Consider the following 20,325-nt stretch of genomic DNA (forward strand, 5'->3'; position numbering starts at 1 on the left):
ATTTCCTGACTACTTTCTCTAGAACTGGCAAATCACCTATTTATCTCATTTAATCTTCAAAGGCTTTACAAAACAAGCATTATCCCACCTTGCAGAGACAGACATTGGAGGTCAGAGAGGTGGATTATAACAGGCCAAAGTTCACAGAGTCAGTGGTGGAGCCTGGATCTGAACCAAATCTATTTCTCTAAAATATAGCATTATAATCTTAGATAACACTTTTGAACATTCTCTTCCTTCCCATCAGTGTCTACCACCAATGCTTCTAAAAATAGCTGATGGGCAGGTGAGATAAATACTAAAAACGCTTGCAGTCAAGAGCTTGGGTGGTTGGATTTCTGGATGATCGTTTTGGAGATAAGGAACATGGCCACAGTGTCAGTATCCAGGAGTCAGGATTCCTGGAGTCTGGATTCAGGTCCATTTCTGCCTGACCTCTTTATCCACCATCTCAACCCCTCTCCCAGGAGCCGAGAGTCCGACCCTGGCAGGATTACTTCCATCCACACAAAAGTAAACTGAGGCACTCAACCATCCATGCTTACACAGACAAGTGTATCCCAACTTCTTCATAACTAGACAATGGCAAACAGGAATTAATGAATATCCAGAACAAATGTCACAATTACCTGGCACTAAGGAAATCCAGAACACAGGATGCCCAATTATCTCTGCAGTTGAAACAGTACCATCTGTCTTTAATAGACTAATAGGATGAAAAGTCCTGAAATTCTAAGAGATGGCAACAACAACAAAAAAAAAAGGCAGCCCATGAAGCTAAAACAAATAGCTTTGGATGCTAAAATAAGATGTTTTTAACACTGCCAAAGAAGGCAAACTTCAACGATAAGAGTATTAAAGAACTTTACTGAGGACGAAAAAGTACCCTAGGAGATTGTGATTCTGACCCTGCAAAAAGGCGATGATATTACGCTGCAGCAAAGGCTCAGGCTGTACCCCACTGCCTTGAAACAAAGAACTGTGCTCAGGTCAGGACACAGGCAAAGAAGTGAGTGCCAAGAATGGCCCTGGAATATTACATATTTAACCTAAAGTGGGCATCTGACGTTCCTCTTGGCTTCCCTATATGAACCCCTTTATTTGTTGGGAGAATGCCATACTTCATGAGTTTGGGTTGGGGGAAGACAGTCTCCTGCTGTAGGAGCTGAAAATGTTGGCTCTCCCCTCACCACAAAGGAGTAGCCATGAAGCAAAGTTGCATACCATCACACCAGGCTTGGTCCAGAAAGTACCCTCACACTAAGTACCCTCGATTTTCTCTCTCTCTCTATTTCTATCTCTCCATCTCTATCTCATACTAGTGGCCACAGCAGGAAATGTAAGGTGAAGTTCCTGGCACAGAAGTCGTATTTAAAACGGTGTCACCAAGTAATCAGTGGCTACACTGGTAGCACTTTCCTTATAGAACCAGGTCTTTGGCCTGTATTTGGGCATTATTTCAGGAAGCTTAGTCCCAAAACTGAGTGTCTCTAGTTTGAGTACCCCCTAGCTTTAATAAGCCAAAGGCCATTAACTGTAGCTTGCAACCAAGACTTCGGACTGAATGAAAACCCAGCACTGAAAGCACCTGCCTGTACAACCCACCAACGGTCTTTACAGAGGACATAAATCATTAAGAAAAGGGTTAGTTATATTTTATATATTCCAATTGCTAGGATATAGAGATTCTATTTTAGAAATTTTCCATTTCATACAAAAAACTTTGTTACTTAAACAAGTTATCCAAAACAACAATCATCCAAACACTTTATGCCAATCCATGCCAACAGCCTGAGGTATTACCAGGATATGATGTATAATACAGTGTATAACACATACTTTCTATATGAAAGAAGTGCTTGGAAATGCCAAGAAAATATCTATGTGGCATGCATTTTGTATATCTGTGTCTCTACACGGGAAGCAGGAAGTGGGGGTGGGAGAGGGAAGGTGTAAGAAGCAGAAGCAAAAACTGGTTATGAACACCTCCATCACTGATTTGAGGTCAAGTGAAGGATTTCCATAATTTTCAAATTCGAACTCTGAAGTGATACCACACTGTGACTTATAATTACTGATAACTAATATAAAAGCCAGAGAAGAATGGGGGTTGGAGAAAGATTAGGAAATGTTTCTTAGTTCCATTTATACCCAGTTTTTAAAAAGAAAGCGAGGGGCACCTGGGTGGCTCAGTCAGTTAAGCGTCCGACTTCGGCTCAAGTCACGATCTCACTGTCCGTGGGTTCGAGCCCTGTGTCAGGCTCTGTGCTGACTGCTCAGAGCCTGGAGCCTGTTTCAGATTCTGTGTCTCCCTCTCTCTCTGACCCTCCCCCCTTCATGCTCTGTCTCTCTCTGTCTCAAAAATAAATAAATGTTAAAAAAAATTTTTTTTAAATAAAATAAAAAAAAAAAAGAAAGCGAGAAAAAATTGACCAACAGTACAGTTGGTAACCATTTTAACTGGACCATTAACCCAAATTTGATTATAGCAAAACACCTGGAGTTCAAGGGCTAGAAAAAAAAAAAAAAGCCTTAATTTTTATGAACTTACATGTATACCATATATAAATAGACACACACTTTTTTGTTTTGTTTTACCACATTCATTTCTACTAGGCAGAGATGTAGAAATAAGAAAACTCTTGCTGTCCCCTCAAGCAATTACAGTCTATAATGTAATCTGGGGCAAATAGCTGCTCAGGTATTCAGGAAAAGCCCATACCTCAAAAGGAGCTCTGAGATCACTTTAAAACTAACAGAAAGAGAAGGCATTGAAGGAAAAGAAAATAAAGTTTGGAGAAAAGGTAAATTTCTCTGAGACAGAAGGCAAGTCACCATTGACGGTTGTTAAAACCATTTGGACTGAGCTCCTTCATCAAATCGATCAAATAGTTCAATGTTGTCAAAAAAAAAAAAAAAAAAAAAAAAGGATTTAATGTTTTTGATGGAACTGACCAGATAATTAAGTGGACAGTCAAGTCACACAAAATAGTCCAAACACGTGTGTGTAGATGCAGCAAGAAAGCCTCAAAGGAAAAGATCCTAAAAGTGGTGGAAAAAACAAATGAATTCAGAGTGAAAAACAACGCAGAGAAAAAGGAAGATGGCAAGTTACGGACAAATCACCCCTCACAGGCTGTGAATGGTGTCGGGCAAATGAAGACTTCTGATTAGCTCCTGGCTGTGCTGTTAATAAGGGAGAATTCTTTGGATTACCTATGATTGCAGCAATTTTCGAAGCATTAGAACATGCATGAGACAAGTGAGTGACAGTTCAAGGGGGTGAATGGAAAAAAAAGATTCTATAATATGTTTTTAGTGAAAAATGAAGGTGGAAACCAGCCATGAAACAGTGTCACTAAATAAAAAATGGGGTGGCAGAGGGGCACCCTGCAGCCCCAAAAGGAAATACTCCAGGCGGCAATAAATGGGTTGGTTCATAAAACAGAAAAGCACTCCCTCACACTTCCCCAGCTGTGCTTCAAAACAAACTCTTTGAAATAGTTAATTCTATTTTTTTTTTTTTTGTAATGAAACATGTCACACAAAGATATCTTCTGTGGCAATAACTAATTATGTGAGAAGGAGAGTTTGTGGTGGGGCTGCTATGCTTTTCTAGACCTTTCTTTTGCTCTGTCCCTAATAAGTTGTCCATTCCCCTGTGTGGATCCACACAAAAGTCCCCAGTCAGCAGACAGTCAAGTATGTACTGAGCACCTACTGTGTGTCAGGCACTGTTTTTTTTCACATTTTATTTATTTTTGAGAGACAGAGAAAGAGGGCAAGCAGGGGAAGCAGGGGAAGGACAGAGAGAGAGAGAGAGAGAGAGAGAGAGAGAGAGAGAGACACACACACAGAACCCGAAGTTGTCTCCAGGCTCCAAGCTGTCGTCACAGAGCCCAATGCAAGACCTGAACTCAGAGATCTTGAGATCATGATATGACCTGACATCGGACGCTTAACTGACTGAGCCACCCAGGCACCCCTATGCATTATTTTTAAGTCTATGCATTATTTATGTTGTTATTATAATGGAATATGAGGCAAAAATATGAGGGATCTGCCTAAGGACTTAAAAAAATCTAGTGTAGGAACCTGGCCTTGAACCTGATCCGCCTTCTGGTACAGCATTATTTCCCAGCACATCGAACCAAGTGTTCTATAAGCACTATGGAGGATGCACTCCTTGTGCTGGGCACTATGGGGGGTGTTTGCCGGCCCTTCCACAGCTGTATTTCCAGTTGGTCAAGAAAGAGCCCAAGAGTTCCGCCTGCTTCTGAGAAGAAGATGATCCTCTGTGTTTCCACACTTCCATCTGTGGCAGCTGAGAGAGAGTCCAGGAGCTGTGAGTGCTCCAGGAAACACCACAGGGGCAGGAGTAATGAGGGGTCCTAGAATTCTGTGTACTCCTGGCAGACCCCCTCAGTCGGCTCTCCACTCAGGCTCATAGCTTTGCCACTTTTTATCTTGAGACCCTCAGGATTAATCTCATCATGTACTTGACTGCACTTTCTATTAATCACCACGAGAAACCCAGAATTGGACAAATATTGTATGATTCCACTTATATGAGGTACCTAGAGAAGTCAGATTCATAGAGGTGAAAAGTAGAAGGGTGGTCACCTGGGAAGATGGAGATATGGGAGTTGTTTAATGGAGAGAGACTTTCAGTTTTGCAAGGTGAGAAGAGTTTTGGAGATTGGTTGGAAAACACCGTGAATGTACTTAACATACTGAACTGTTCACTTGAAAATGGTAGGTTTTATGTTGTGTATATTTGCCACAATTTAAAAAAAGAAAAGAAAAGAAGCCTAGGACCCAAGCTCATCATTCAGCCCCTCGTGGCTCATCCCCATTTGTGTGTGTGACCGAAAAGCAAACCCTTCTGCCATCAATCTTGGTCGTCCCACTTCTGCTCTCTCCCTCTCCATAGCATCTATGACTGTCTGACCTCCTGCAAATGTTATTCATTTCTCTGCCTCCTCTCTCTCCCTTCAACTAGGATATTTGGTCTATTGGAGCAGAGACCTTTGTTTGTTTCACTTACTGCTATAATCACAGCACCTGTAAGAATGCCTGACACACAGGGGCACCTGGCTGGCTCGGTTGGGCGTCAGACTTTGGCTCAGGTCATGATCTCCCAGTTCATGGGTTCCAGCCTCGTGTTGGGTTCTGCACTGACAGCTCAGAGCCTGGAGCCTGCTTCTGATTCTCTCTCTCCCTCTCTCTCTCTCTGCCCCTCCCCTGCTTGTGTGCACGCTCTCTCGTGCTCTCTCTCAAAAATAAACATTAAAAAAGTTTTAAAAGAATATAATTAAGCATTACACAAAAAAATGACAGTGAGAAAGCCTTCTCAAAGGTCTTGTTTTTTATCTCTCTACACTTTCTTCCTAAGAGTTCGATTTGGGACATGTTAGATTCGAGGTGCCGGCAGGAGATGTCTAGCTTATGTTTGGAAATTTGAGTTTGGAGCTTGGCCTAGAGATCTAGAATTGGAAGTCATCCACTGAAAGGTAATAACTGCCATGGATGCCATCCAAGAAATCACAGCTCTCCTTAAAACTTATCCTAATACCCTACAGCTTTAGATCTTTCAAACAGAAGATGGTATTCATGCGGAGAAACAATCCACATATTCAATCTCAAATCCAGCCATGTAGCCATATTGCAAAACCGAGCAGATCCAGACTATTCCTCAGGTTTGTGCATGCCCAACCTTACTCAAACACAGGCCCCAGAGACCAGTTTGGACCAGGAGACAGGGAAGCAGGATGACCTTACATCTCACTCAGTTTGCCCAGGACAGTTCTAATTTATACCTACTGTCCCTGCATGATTATTAATAGTACCCCTTTCACTCTCAAAAGCATCCCAGTTGAGATGATAAATCAGACAGTCAATCTACTAATCCCCCAAATAACCAATTACTTGAATGACCCCTTCCCTAAATGATCAGTTTGCCTAAGGTTAAGTCTTTTAACATTCTGGTTTCATTGATTGGTTTTCAATTTGCTTTCATTGTATCATTTTAGGAAATGTTTTGATTGTCTCTTCCCCAGCTCCCTAGAACTTGAGCTGGAAACCTAAGTTCCTTTCTATCTGTTCCTCAGTTTCCCCCTCTCTGCCTCTAATTCTGTCCCTCAGTCTCCAACAGTAACAGCAAGGAGGTGAGGCAGAAAAAAAATTGAATGTATTCTTATGAATATATTCTCCTCATAAATATGTTGTTACCTGAATATACTGAATGAAAATATTCTTTTTATGAATATATTCCTTATAAATAGTGTCTTCTGACATATATTCTTAAATGTAAAGAGTTCATATAAATGTATTATCTTTATGAATAATTATAACTTAATGAAAAATATATTTAGTGAAAAATATATTTACAACAATCCTTCCTATTCAAGAATATATCCTAATGAATGTATTTTTATTGTGGTCCTCACCACTCCCCAACCTCTCGAGCCTGACTAGGAAAAAAACAGTTGAAAAGTCCTCAAAATGTTGGTAGAAACTCAAAATAAAAAGCAAAACTAAATAGTATAGATGACATAAATAATCTTGGTGAGTTAGTCCTTCAGCAAATTTGGCCATGCAATGAATTAGCTTTCAGCAAATTGATTTTCAATTAATTGACTTTTAGCAACCTGACCTATAGCCTTCCTGACCAGCCCATCTAAAACAAGCCTGCTATTACCCTAACAGGGACTTCAGCTCTACCAAATTTCTCTCCCAGATGATTTGTTTCATTTCTCCATAGTTCTGGAAAAACAAAACATAATTGCATTTTCCATTATCCCCACTGAAAATATCTTCATAGGGGCCGATGCCTCTTTGATTCTGTTCACCAATGATCCACAGTCCTGTCACAATCTCTGGCACATAAATAGATGCCCAATAAATATTTGTTAAATAAACCAACAATGAGTGAATGAATGTGCAAGGGATCCCAAGAGAATCTCTAGATTCACGATAGAAACAAGAAGGAATAGAAATTGTATACTAACCCCTACCTCAGTTCTGACAACAACCGTCCCAACCATTCTCCTTTTCCATTGAAAAATAAACTGAATTTATTAGGCAAAACTTTTTAAAACGATATAAAAAGAAGGGGTGGGGTGCAAGTGATTGAAAAATGAATAAGCATTAAACTATACTTGAATCAGACAGAACCTGTCTGACCATCTGAAATCAGAATGTACTGAAGAAAATCTCTACCCCAGATGTTACAACATTGCCCATTTAGGACAGTGAGACTTGAGAGCAGATGGCGGTGAGTCAGGACTTAACAAAGACCTTAATGGCTCTCCTGCCAGCCCCTGGGCCATCATTTGCATAGGAAGCAGATTTGGCTTGGCTGCTGATGGTGATCGCCTCTCACCCACTTGGACATGACCTCATTTTCACATCTCCATTTTCCATCTCTGCCATATGCAGTCATAACCTTCTGGGAAATACTGTGCCACAAAATAGAAAATAAAAGCAAGTACTGATCATTTGAAGTACTATTTTAATTGTGATTTTACTGACACACCTCCTCATTAGAAATTCATTTTTAATCAGTCCAACACATCTGAATTAGTGTGGCATGGTTTCCTTTTTACCCATTTAATATCTCAAGTCAGAAGTTTACAGCATTGCATCAGGGCAATTATAGGAAGGGAAGCCATTTTTAAAGATGCATATAATTTTATTATGGATTCGCACTGTTTATGAATTGGGTTTATAGGCCTCACCTCGCTTCTAGATGCACTTATAATCTAGTGCATCTCTTCTCAGAAGGAGAGAAGAAAGACACTTCACAAATGAAAGCATAACCTCTTTCCCATTTGGAAACAAATCTTCCAGCCCTAAAAAACGCAAAGGCATTTATTTGCACTTAGATGATTTACCTGGGGGGCAGGGTGGGGACAGGAACAAGGTCTTCATTTATCTGCTATTTCAACTCACGGAGGTCCAGCCAACAACGTATTTCCTCAGGAAAGGACAGGAGACAGAGGGGCTAGAGAGTGATATTATTAACTGTACTTTCTGAGAGCAGCAGTTCAAGGGACACAGCAGGAATCCTGGAAAGTCTCAACTGTCTTCCTCTCCTCTCAAGTCCCCCAGAATTACCCAATCCAAAGTTCCAATATTTGAGTCTCATCACTTTTAAGCTCTCAAATACCAAAGTTCCAAGCCAAGTCCTTAAGCCTTAGCCTCCCTCTTTCTTTGATTCTAGAAGTCTTGAGAGTAAACTAATTTATCAAAGGAAGAAAAGTAAAGCATATCATAAACATATGAACCAAGTGCCCTATTTCATAGCATTGCTGCTTATAGCAATGCTGACGCCTGTCTATAAGATGTTATTGCTAAAAGTGTAATTCAAAACCTGTTAGAGATGGCGAATTACATGTTTTTAATGAAATAAAGTAGAATATTATAAAATAGAAAAAAATCAAAGTATATTCACTAATCAATTTCTGCTTCAGATATTATGTGTGGAAGTATATGCATACTGGGTCAAATACAAAGTTATTATTAACAAACACTCATATAATGCTCACTGTGGGCCAATATGCCAGGGGCATTTACGTGCATTAACTCATTTAATCATCAAGATCATCCGATGAGATGGAACTATTTCTTATCCCAGTTTATAGTTGAATGAACTAAGACTCAGAGAATTTCAGTAACACACCCATGATGGCCCAGCTAGCAAGTGACAGAGACAGGATTTGGATCTGGGCAACCTGGCCCTAGAGTCTATGATCTTAACATTATACCAGCCTGTCTCTTCTAAATGTTTCTTGCTATAGGGTTTAGTTTAGGGGAAAAAAAAAAAAAAAAGCCTAGCAATACCATCTTAAGGGGGTTATATATGATTATATCCCTAGGTTACTAGGTTACTTCCAATTTCAAATATTTAATGCAACTGTCCTTATACCATTAGGCCATATGATCTAATGTTTTGCTCAGGAAATGTGGTCCCTGTGTCATATATTCCAGTGTCACTAACGACCCCACCCCTGCACCAGTCATAAACCAGAGATCTTCTGCCTTGGTCACCCAGTCCATGGGATAGTGTTGGTTCTTATGCTCAACAGTCCCAAATCACATGGTGCCAGAGTTAGTAAGAAAAAAAAAAACAAAAAAAACAAAAAACACAGCTGTTTATATTCTGGCAAAACTATTACACCATAAGCAATGAAACCTAAAGCTTTTGAGAGACTACTCAGTCTTGGGTGGGTCAGGAGTGGGGGGGGGGGGGGGGGCGGAAGGAGCTATAGAATTAAATCATAAAATAACCACTACAAGGTTTATTTTCCTTATCCTAGTTTACAAAGACCTGGGCTAATTACAAAGAGATCAGATAATCCAAGGAAAACATCCTTAAACTTCTAGGCACAAAATCTGACCTCTGCTCTGCCAAAATTATGTAACAGAGGCAAATCACTTATTCACAATAGCATACATTAGTTAGCACTATATACTTTATACTTTATACTAACAACCACTCTCTGAGGAAGGGAGAGATGGCTATCGGAGAAGGGGCGTTTCCCTTCCTATTTTCCCTCCCCTCTGTAGAGGTCAGAGTTCAGAGCCATCACTGAGGGTGTTTCACAAACAGTGGAAGATCAGGGCCCTGTGATGTTTCACTTGGCGTGAAACTAATGTGGGGAGCCCAGCTAAGGCATCCTTTTCTGAGGAAGTGCTTTCAGAGCTCCCTCCAGATCTCCTAGGTTCCATGAATCACTTCTCTGTACCATACTCCAGCTTCTGTGTGCGGCTTTGCTCCCAATGGCGGAGTCTGCAACCTTCTTCCGTGAATTAATGAGGAGCCACTTCACCTGGATGTACTTGGAGCCATGGGCGCTCAGGAGTTCATGTCCCACCCTCACCGCACCCTGAAGTGGCTCCAAACCAGTGACTGGATGTGCAGGAATGTGAAAGCCCATGTTCCTCAACTCTGGTGAAACTGATTCTGAGGTATCAGTTATACTCAGAGCCGCCCACAGCATCTGGCAGTTCTGGAATGGTATCCATGCTTGGTCTCACCTTCCCTGCTCTCTCTGCCCACTCCCTTCAAGTATCCCTCCCACTCCCTACCCAGGGCATTTCCAGAAGCAATCTCTTGCACCTGTATCCTAGCCTCAGCATCTGCTTCTGGGAACATGACCTAGGCTCTCTCCCTATTGCAGGTCTAGGCCTATCTGAAGAGATTTTCTCTTTCTATTTGGCCCCTTCTTCCCTGACAAGTAGTTAGGTCAGGGCCTGCTTGACAGAGGTGATGGCCATCTTTTTTTTTTTTTTTTTTTTAAGTCTACTTATTTATTTTGGGAGAGAGAGAGAACCAAGCAGGAGAGGGGCAGAGAGAGAATGAGAGAGAATCCCAAGCGGGCTCCAGGTTGCCAGGCTGTCAGTGCAGAGCCCGACACAGGGCTCAAGTTAACAAACTGTGAGATCATGACCTGAGCGAAAATCAAGAGACGAACACTTAACCTATTGAGCCACCCAGGCACCCTGGTGATGGCCATCTTAAATTCAAGGAGGAAGCAGAAACCTCTTGTAAGTCTTCAGGCCATAGGTGGATCCTCCAACTTAGCTTCTACCAGAGCCATGCTTTCGAGCGCAGTATTCATTGGTCACCTATAACACAGCAGGATTTTGAGACCCACTTAGCTACTGTTCTTAAACAGTTCCCTCAGCTAGAAAACTGAGGAGAGAGGTGGTAAGTGATTTAGGTATCCCTGGTTCGTTGGCCCTAAAACTGTGATAATAGCAACAGAGACCTCACCTCCAGCTTTCTACAACTATGTTAGCAGCCTTTTAGACAGTAAAAGTCATCCTGTACAGCTTAAGAGCTAGAAGAGACCCTTAAGATCTACCTCTTACCATACAGATAAAGGAACTTATGGTAAGACTAGGCATTTTCCCAAGGTCACATCATTGACAGCAAAGCTTTTCAATGAATCTGGGTCTCTAGACTCAGAGAAGGGCAGTGAGTTCTGGCCACAGAACAAGGCCGCAAAGCCAGAGGAAGAGAGGCTAGTTGAGTTGACTGCTATCCTCTCAAATCCCACCCCCCAAAAGCATCTCTAGGTATCTGTAAACACAGCCAGGACCATTGATTGGTTTGAACTGCTTGATCTTTCGCCATTAACACAAACAACATAAAATGTAGATTAACTCCCATCATCTGCTCGAAAGAAAGCGTAATCAATATCATCAGTTCGTTAAGGAGATTCTTAGTCACATCACACTACATATACCCAGATCCACCACCACGTCTGCCATATAGTGAGCACTCAGACCACTTTTACAGGAAATTCACCGGATAAAAATTCATACTGAGCACTCAACTATGATTGCAATAATCCTCAACTTTATTCACAGGGAAAACTGTAATAGAGTTATGGCAAAATATCATAAAATGTTGATACATTTAATTCCGCCACACAATTTATAAACAATTTTAACACCAGTAAAATATAGCTATAAATACATTTTATATCTTCTGTCTCTGCACTCGAGAAACAATAACACACGTAAATTTTAAGGGATTATTTTTCAGGTACGTGGTTTTTTACTCTAGCTATTCATAGTTTACTCACCAGCCGGCCCTCACTGCCAGTGAAGCAACATAATCAAATGCAAGAAGTTTTGTAATTCAGAAAATATTCTGCTCATTGATTTACTTTTCCTTGAAAGTAGCAAAACAATCACTATTACTTGGCTTCTCCATGAACCAAAGGTCCAGGTTATATAACAGCACTGTTCCTCGAGAACATCAGTTTGAAAGCACAACACTAATGCAGTTTTCACATGAACGAACTCTAACACAGGTTAGTATTAGGTGATCTTAAGACAGACAACTGAATCCCTATCTGGCCCATACATACTTAACTGCTGCCGATCTCCAAACAGGGAAAACTTGCTATCATAAGCACAAAGAAAGATTGAAATAAAAGTTTAGGTATACACCCCAAAACCCTAAAGACCCAAGCAATGCTTACAAATTGGGAAAATGAGGGGCGCCTGGGTGGCTCAGTCGGTTAAGCATCCGACTTTGGCTCAGGTTATGATCTCGTGGTCCGTGGGTTCGAGCCCCGCGTTGGGCTCTGTGCTGACAGCTCAGAGCCTGAAGCCTGTTTCAGATTCTGTGTCTCCCTCTTTCTCTGACCCTCCCCTGTTCATGTTCTCTCTCTGTCTCAAAAATAAATGTTAAAAAAAATTTTTAAAAAAAACAAATTAGGAAAATGAAGATTACATTTAGGTCTTCTCTGCAGGACAATAAATTTGCCAGATTTCTAAAAAGAGATCTATGCAGTATATTCATGAATAGGGTGAGTGATTACTCTTTAAATGTCTTCAAATTTTACATGTAATTCCATAAAAAAAAAATATGTCAGGAGGAAAGCAAAGTGTCTAATAGCATAAACAAGGAGTTGAGAGGGAAGAAATCATGGCATCTAGAGCTCTCCCTTTATTGAGATGGTACCCAAGATCAGACATGGGAGGTTGGGAAGGAGAGAAGTAATCCAAACTTGTTGTAATGGGAAGACAACCCAGCCCTAAGAGTGAGTTCTGCAGGGCCAAGGACAGCCAGATCCATTGAGTTCAATAGGAAATAACTGTCCCCTGCATGTCAAGTTCCATGTTCTGTGCTAAGGATACAAAGATGAATATAACACCACTCCTGCCCTGACACGAAACCAAATTGAATAATCACTAAGTGGACACTTAGAGGACAGAAGGAATAATAAAAGGATAACTGAGGGGCCCTTGGGAATTCAGATGGAAATCCCCAGGCTTTGTCTTGGTGCTGAGTAGGACAGGAAGATGATCTCATTGTGCTTGAATAAAAGATTCTAGTCCTCATTTGCACTAGCTGACAGACCCACTGCTTTCCATCAGTTGCTACCCTGAGTCTTTAACTAGCAGCCATTTCCTGTAGAAGCATGAGGAACAAGATCATGGAGAAAACCCCAGGCTGTGAGAAATTACTGCAAATTTACTGCAGGCACTATTATCTCCATTGAAAAAATGATAAAATTGGGGGTTAGAAAAATTAATACCTTGAGCACTTCTCAAATGAAAGAACTGGCATTCAAATCATCACCCATCTAACATCAAATTCTAATTCTACCCTACTCCTTTTAATGTAGTGTGTCTGACTACATAATACTTTTGCCCCAAGAGCCACACAGAGGACAACAGGGAGACAATGTCATTCTCTCTGATTCATGGTCAACATCTAAGAATGAGACAAGAGGCCATGAAATCCCAAACATGACTTATGTACCTCTGGCCAGAGGATTGAAATTCCCAAATACTATCATCCCAGATGCCCCTCAAAGGCATGAATGTCAAAGCCTAAGGCTCCCCACATTGGGACACATTTCAGGTGGTTTTCACGCTGCCTTCAGCAGATGGATTTGGAGATTCCAGAGAGCAAAGAGAGAAATGGGCTGTGGGCCATAACCATGATTTAGAATTAGGCCTGGCATCTGTTAAGGTGTTCCATACATTCCAGTGTTTCACCTCATTTTATGAAATGAGTCTTCCCATTTTTACTCACAGACTTCCCTCTGCCTAGGATATACACTTATGTCCACGAGGTTGGCTTGGGGAAGAATCAGAGACAGCTTCTTCACTGTACAATATCCCTTCTCTCATTGCACACCTAGGCTGTGGTAGGCTCTGTTCTGGGCACAGGGGCTAGGGTAGAAGTCAAAAAGGAAAAATCACTTGTATCATGAAACTTCCTTCCTATTCAAGGAGGAGAAAGATGATAAATAAGCAAACAAAGCAATGAGAAAGATCATTTTCGATGGTAATAAACACCATAATGAAAGCTTTTAAAGGCTGGAGGAATACAAGAGAGACAGGGGAGGGGTAGTAAGACAGGATGATCTAAGAACTCTAAGGAGGAAACGTTTAATTAGAGGCACAAACTATCATCCCCTTTTGGGATCTAAGATTGCTTAGTAAGGTCAAACTTCTGGTGTCTTGCTCTTCCTTCCTTCCTGAAGAATTCCTTTCCCAAAGAATCCTAATCCTTGTATACAGTATTTTGGCCATCCTGCCCTACCAATTTAATAGACAAACCCAGACACGTGCAGATTCCCCTTGGACAAAAGCTGTCATCTCTGTCACATCAGTGACAGCATCAATATTGTTACTTCCAGTATTACTGCAGGACTACACGTCTCCTTACCAGCTGCAACTAAAAAAAGAAACAGAGCCCAGGAAAGAGCAGGTGGGTGTGGGCTTCCAAAACCAAAGGAAGTAAAAGCACGTTTGATCAAGTATCTCAAGGGCAACAAGAAGGTGCCTTTTTTCTTTCTTTTTTGTTTCTTTTTCTTTCTTTTTTTCTTCCTTTTGGCATAACAACCAAGATCTATGCTTGCTAACAGGTGATAAGACTCTTTAAGGAGATCCAATGAGAAGATTAACTCTCACTGTGTCAAATCTGATTTTTTTTTTAAGTATCTAAAGGCAATATAAAAGAAAAGCATAAAAGGGTATAAAAATGGTAAGCTGTCCCTGAAGTCACAACCACCTGTCATCCTCTCTCCCTCACACCCAGATCTTGGAGTTTCTACCTTCTCCTCCCCAGCAAAAGAAAGGCCAGGGAGAGACTAGCTGGGGTTTCTATCTATGATGAAGGAATTAGGATGTCTGAAGCATAAGAAGAGGGAGGACAAGGAGAGAAGGAGACTTCTGGAAGAAAGGAGGAAAGAGAAGGGTCTGACCTGAACACTCTATCAGCCAAAGGAACCCCCACATGAAAGCATGCCAAAGGTCTGCTCAAGGAGGCCCTTGCTGGTGTGAAGAACACAGAGATGAGTCATCTGAATGCAGGCTGTGGCCCCTCACGTTGCACCCTCACCCCACTAGAACTTCACATGCTGCATGTTCTATCATCGTAGACCTAGAGGAAGGAACTGAAAGAAATTTCCTCAGAGTTTATGTGCTTGTGTTAACTCACCAGAGAGGGAAGTAGACCACTCCCCACTGCACCCCACAGCCTCCATCCCAAAGGCAACCAAGATATCTTCAGGAACAGAGAGAACCCTTTGCAGCCATCACTGGCCCAGGGTCAAGCTAGTTTCCATGACCTTCCTCTTCCACCTCAGAAGAGATCCCCAGATTACCACCTCTCCCACCCCACTCAACTCCACCCCTTGTCACCCCTCCCCAGCCCAAAATAGACTAGCAGCGGGTAACATGATTTTCATCTTTGTAATCACTGGCATCACAATCTCTTTTTTTCCTTTCTCTCCCCATTTTATGGATTCAGTATGATTATGGAATTTTCTTTTTGTTATCTTTTGTTTTCCTAAGAATTGGTCCACATTTTTAAAAAAAATTTTTTTTTAACGTTTATTTATTTTTGAGACAGAGAGAGACAGAACATGAACAGGGGAGGGGCAGAGAGAGAGGGAGGCACAGAATCCAAAACGGGCTCCAGGTTCTGAGCTGTCAGCACAGAGCCCGACGCAGGGCTCGAACTCACGGACTGTGAGATCATGACCTGAGCCAAAGTCGGACGCTTAACCGACTGAACCACCCAGGCGCCCCCACATTTTTATTTTAGAGTCCATTCCTTTGAGTTCCTGCATTTCCAAAGTAACCAGATTCACATTCCACTTAGCACTCCTGGTATCAAAATTAAACAACTACCCTGGGGGTGCCTGGGTGGCTCAGTTGGTTAAGCGTCCAACTTCATCTCAGGTCATGATCTCTCGGTCCATGAGTTCGAGCCCCGCGTCGGGCTCTGTGCTGACAGCTCAGAGCCTGGAGCCTGTTTTGGATTCTGTGTCTCCCTCTCTCTGACCCTCCCCTGTTCATGCTCTGTCTCTCCCTGTCTCAAAAATAAATAAAACGTTAAAAAAAATTTTTTTTTAAAAAAAAACAACTACCCTGGCTTCAAAAACAAGGTAGAATGATACATATCAACTCTTCTTTGCCTTTTTTTATTTTTGAAGATTTTAAGTAATTTCTACACACAACGTGGGGCTTGAACTCACAACCTTGAGACCAAGAGTCACATGCTCAAGCAACTGAGCCAGCCCAGTGCCCCTCTTCTTTCCCTTTAATACTGCAGAAGACAGTAGAGCACAAAATAGAATCACACACCTTTTACAATGCAGTGTGTGAGGCATATTATTTTTATTAAAATCCAATTTGGGACATAGGAGAATAAGGAGAGTTTCAAAACTTAAGATATCTAAAATGTCTCACGGGGCACCTGGGTGTCTCAGTCGGTTAAGCGTCCCACTTAGGCTTAGGTCATGATCTCACGGTTCATGGCTTCATGAGCCCCCACATGGGGCTCTGTGCTGACAGCTCAGAGCCTGGAGCCTGCTTCAGATTCTGTATCTCCCTCTCTTTCTGCCCCCCCCCCCCTTGCTCACACGTGCATGCACTCTCTCTCTCTCTCTCTCTCTCTCTCTCAAAAATAAACACAAAAAAAAATTTTTTTTAATGTCCCAACACCGTCTTTCTCTTCCAACCAACCAGCAGTTGGCACATTCGATTTCAATGGCTTGGGAAGAAAAGAACAGAGAAAAGCAGGGGATCATTTTAACCCTGAAACTCGTGGCTTTTTAGGTCACTTCTGTAAAAAAAAAAAAAACTACTTAAATCAGCTAAAAGTCTAAAAACAGTTCATATTAACAAGGGAGAAGAATATAGGAAGCACCTGGAGAAAATTCCTCCACTCAGTGAGGAGAAATTTAAGCTACAGACAATTTACAGCGCTGGCAAACACCTGAGCTGAAACACAAGTTTTGAACCTCTAAACTCAAATCCTGTTCATCTTTCCACCGCACCACAAAGGCAGACCTGATTCCAGGGCAGGAACTCAGAGACGGTGCTGAGGAAAAATGGCCCCGTGTCATGCAAACCCTTATAGCAACAGCTCACCAGACAGCTAAGCAAAAATACTCTGCTCTCCAACATCTTTTTCTCCACCAGCCATCAGATCTTAAATGTTGTGGGGGAGACTGAGTGGCTCAGTCAGTTAAGCGTCCCACTCCAGCTCAGGTCATGATCTCATAGTTTGTGGGTTCGGGCCCAACATCGGGCTCTGTGCTTGGAGCCTGGGGCCTGCTTCAGATTCTGTGTCTCCCTCTATCTCTCCCCTGCTCGTCCGTGCTCTCTCTCTCTCTCTCTCAAAAATAACAGTAGAAAAAAGTATTTAAGAATTTTTTTTAATGTTTTTATTTATTTTTGAGACAGAGAGAGACAGAGCACGAGCAGGGGAGGAGCAGAGAGAGAGGGAGACACAGAATCTGAACCAGGCTCCAGGTTCCGAGCTGTCAGCACAGAGCCTGACACAGGGCTCAAACTCAGGGACTGTGAGATCATGACCTGAGCTGAAGTCGGACGCTCAACCGACTGAGCCACCCAGGCACCCCTGAAAAAAGTACTTTTAAAAAGATCTTAAAAGTGGTAAAAAGCCAGTTCTTCCCCCAATATTAAATCATAAAATCCAGAGACTTAAAAGAAGAGCTATTCACCACCCCCACCAATCTCCCTGCCAATCCAAATTTTGTTCTTTCTTCAACCTCCTTCTCTTACCACCCCTGATTTATATCACTCCAACCTTAATAGGATTTCTAATTGTACCTGTTCAGCATATTCCAGTCCTGACCGAAACAGAGTTCCTGCCTAGAAAAAAGTCAAATAATGTGGCCAAGCCACAGTTGATCCTGCTTCCTAGAAATGCCTGCTCCCCACCCACCCCCACCAAAAAAAAAAAAACAAAAGGGAAAGAAAGAAATGCCAACTCCCCAGCCTTGGGCTTCCATAGCCTCTGAGGGCCTGCAAGGCATCAGGGGTACACAGAGCGAAGCAGCAGGAGTAAACCCCAAAAGTCCTCCGATGAGGTCACGGCTAGGCTTTGGGACGGCTACCACAAACTTTCCCACTCGAATCTCAGTGGACGCACTCAGGATGCCAGAGCTGCCTTTACTTTTAGTATTTCTAAAACCCCGCTGAGGCCCCAAATAGCAACAATTAACAACCCAATCCAAACCGATAGCAAGCATGAACCTCAAACGCACGCAGACCGGCCAGAGGCATTCTGTAACAGTCGTTTGTTCGCTTAGGGACTCACTGTGTATACTTCCTTGGCATCCCCAAACTAGCCCCTACATTTGTAGATGTAATGTGACTTTTAGAGAGAGATCTTTCCCCTCCCTCACAAAACGTCAGGCACCTTCTGGACAAAATTACCCACCTTCTGATTAGCTCTAAAAGGCCAGATTTGATGCAGTGAAAAGACAGTCTATCAGCCCGAAGGGGATCTTCTTGGGAGATCTCCCAGTGTAGTGGGTCTTTCTGACTGAAGAGAATTCAAACGTCCCCTCACTCCAGGCCTGCAAAGTTTAAAAGGCAAGATGTAACACGCATGGGCGAGGCAGGGCTATGGTGCTCAGCTGTCTCCAGCATCACGTCTGGTTCAAGCCTGCACACCTGCTGTCTGACCTACACAGAAGCGGGCGGGACAGGATTGCAAAGCACACACACCCGTGTGCCGGGCGCTGCCGGAGAACCTGCTTCCTCAGGGTGAAAGTCACAGTACTTCAGCCAGACAATATCACTCACCCCTGTGGCCGAGGTGTACCTGTCATGCTGCCATGGTGCCCTTGGGGGAAGCTGAAGCTGAGGGGATTTTGGAAGTACTCCCTGCTCAAGCAGGGGCTCCACCCTCATCCCCGTGTGGTGCTGGCTCCCTTTTTCTCCACCAGCAGGGCGCTGCTATTCCCTGCCTTCTTCTCTGCCTCCCACCCCATCACTACGCGCAACAGGTGCAGCAGGAACGAAAGTTTGTTTCTGCTCCTTCCTCTAGGATACTGTCCCAAAACTGGAGTTGCTAAAAAAAGGTATTTTAAAGATTTGGGGTACATACTGCTAAGTTGTCCTTAGTATAGACACACATTCACCTTCCTGCCTCTCTTGCCTTTGGAGAACCCCTTCCCATTCCATAGTAACCCAGCCCAAAACATGTGGCTCAGCTGATCCAGCTCCCTGGCTCCAGAGCTCAGATGGTGACCTTGCCTGGCCAGTAAGAGGACCCCATCCCTTGACCCAGGAAGTGGTTCAGGAATGGACACATAACCCAAGCCAGGCTAACTGGAGATTCCCCGGGACTTGTGCCGGAGATCCTTTAAAAAGAGATGCTCACTCACCCACAAATCTAAGACAGAAAGTAGCCTAGCATAGCCGTTGCCTAGGACTGAGGTGTTGACACAGGAAGGGAAGGGGAATGAAGAATACTAATTGGTATGAGCTTTCTTTTGCAGTGATGGAAATGCTCTAAACTTGAATGTGGTGATGGTGCACATCTCTGTGAATATATTTTAAATCCATGAACTGTGTGCTTGAAATAGGTGCATTGGAATAGTATATGAGTATCTCCATAAAGCTGTTATTTTACAAGGAGAGAGAAATGCTGACTCTCACCCTCTCCCTTTCTCTAGAACTGCAAGCAGCAAGACTCTGTAAAGTTGGGTCAGCAGCAGCCATCTCTTCGCCTTGTAGAGAGAACCTGCCTGACAATACAGCCGTGTGGAGGCAAGCAAATGAAAGAGACAGTGACAAGACAGAGACACCAGACCCAACTTTGCATAAAGCCATTCCCATTCCTTGAACTTCTTGATGCATAAGCCCAAAAATATCCTTCTTTTGTTTCAACTGGTTTAAGTTTAATTTCTGTCACAACCGACAAAGTCCTGCTGTAGCCTTCCTGAAAGGATGCCCAAATGCGTTCCTCACCAGCTGTGAATGAGTGTCCAGCCCCCCAAGCCTCCTACACAAGAATTATTTTTAATAGCTTTGATCATAGATAGGCCAAAAAAATTACATATCTTAGATTCCTACCAAGGTCATACATCAGTATCGACCCTTATTTTTTCCTTCATAAAATTGTCTATTTTTGCGTGAACTATGTATAGGATAATGTCAGTAAACCTTTCATCTATGACTATTTTTCCTAGTTATCACTTGACCTTTTGATTTTTAGGATACATTTTATATGCAGAAGTATTTTTATGAACAAAACCTATTCAATTTTCCCTTGTAATGCTATTGTTTTTATTTTTAGAAGGTCTCCATCTAAAATTAAAGCAATATTCTCATGGCTTCATTTTTTAATTGAACACCCTGATCCACCTGGTATTTCAGATTATAAGGAGAGCTTAGCATGTTATTTTTACCCAAACTAGTGCTCTAATCGTCCCAGTATTCATTAAGTAATTCTTTTTTTTTCCAACTTATTTATGATGGCTACTTACATCAGATATTAGATTCATTCACATAGTAGAGTTT

General features: G+C 42.3%; 1 long non-coding RNA gene across 3 annotated transcripts in view; it reads right to left on the reverse strand.

Annotated features, from left to right (window-relative positions):
• The window catches only part of LOC122220995, a 128,191-nt gene that overhangs the window by 31,872 nt on the left and 75,994 nt on the right, over positions 1 to 20,325 (reverse strand). For all 3 annotated transcript variants that reach the window (XR_006203064.1, XR_006203065.1, XR_006203066.1), the window contains one exon: positions 18,236 to 18,374. This is a non-coding gene — a long non-coding RNA (uncharacterized LOC122220995). The remainder of the gene's footprint in view (positions 1 to 18,235; positions 18,375 to 20,325) is intronic.

The sequence above is a fragment of the Panthera leo genome, chromosome A1, assembly GCF_018350215.1.
Source record: "Panthera leo isolate Ple1 chromosome A1, P.leo_Ple1_pat1.1, whole genome shotgun sequence".
NCBI classification, from domain to species: domain Eukaryota; kingdom Metazoa; phylum Chordata; class Mammalia; order Carnivora; family Felidae; genus Panthera; species Panthera leo.